We start from the raw sequence: 1,217 nt of genomic DNA on the forward strand, positions 1-1,217 counted from the left end.
CCTCCTCCTCCTCCTCCTCCTCCTACTCCCCTCTCTTAAAAGGCTCTGTGTCATTTCAGAGAGTTTTGGTAATATTTTTCAAGACCTTGAAATTAGCTGAGTTAACAGCTTCAAATAAATAGGCAGTTTGTGCACTGTTTTCAAATGTCCGCATCAATTAAGAAATATGTTTGCGTATGAATAAAGTTATATGGGGGACTCCTGCAACCTTCGCATAGAGGCAAACTTGAAAGTCTACAATGCTGTCTGTTGTACAGAGTGCTAAGACGGTGCCTCAACAGTGTATACTAAAGCCATGCCGAGAAGCTTATAATTTCCACTTGAAATGTTTCAGGAGAATTTATTTATGGTATCAGTATGGAACCCCATTTAGACAGCAATTCAAGTTTTCAAAAGTAAGAATGCCAAGATCCTGTTTTCTAAGCTAAAAGAGATTTAACTATAAATTATAAATTGCTAGGTAGGAGAATGTCTGATTTCAAAATCCCATCAAGGTGGTACGTGTTGGCGCACCAAAAAAAAAAAAATTAATTAAAAAATAAATAAATGCTATAATACACCAAGAAACTTGTCTTCAAGGGACTTCAACGTAAATCTCTAGATATGGGTGAGTTCCTGATAAACCCAGTAGGAGAGCAACAATCACAGAGGGGCAGAAAATCATGTTTTGAAGCTTCAGGAATTAGAAATGCTGACATGAAACAAAAGGCCCGCGAGCTGCCCGCATCCACAAGTTGAAATGAAGATTTCTATGTTAGATGCATGGCATAGGCTATATAATATCGTGGTAAAACCAGGCACTCTTTAAAAAAAAAACCTTTGGGGCCACTTTCTTAGCTTATTTATGCCTTTGCACAGAATTCTACACTAAGTGTAGAATTCTGTGTGCCTTTGACATCAGGCGACCCAACCTTCTTGACTCACAAATTTCTCGAATTTTGGATCTCTTTTATCAAAAGCAAGACGAATGAATAATTAGCTTTATGATGATACCAATAACTCCATAATATGAAAAAAATTGACAAGCGCCTGATTCCACTGCTGTCTTCCCTGTCGGAATTGGTCTCATTAGCTATGGTGATAGGCTATGGCATGACAGAGGGCCCAAGTCATCTTTAACTTTATTTCTTCTTGGGGGCCTACTTTGTTTGAGATGCTATTCCCCTTTTCAAATGCATTGGTTACCGCCAAACAATAATATGGCCAATGAACTAGCC

This window comes from Aplysia californica, unplaced genomic scaffold (assembly GCF_000002075.1).
Source record: "Aplysia californica isolate F4 #8 unplaced genomic scaffold, AplCal3.0 scaffold01113, whole genome shotgun sequence".
In the NCBI taxonomy this organism is placed as follows: Eukaryota; Metazoa; Mollusca; class Gastropoda; order Aplysiida; family Aplysiidae; genus Aplysia; species Aplysia californica.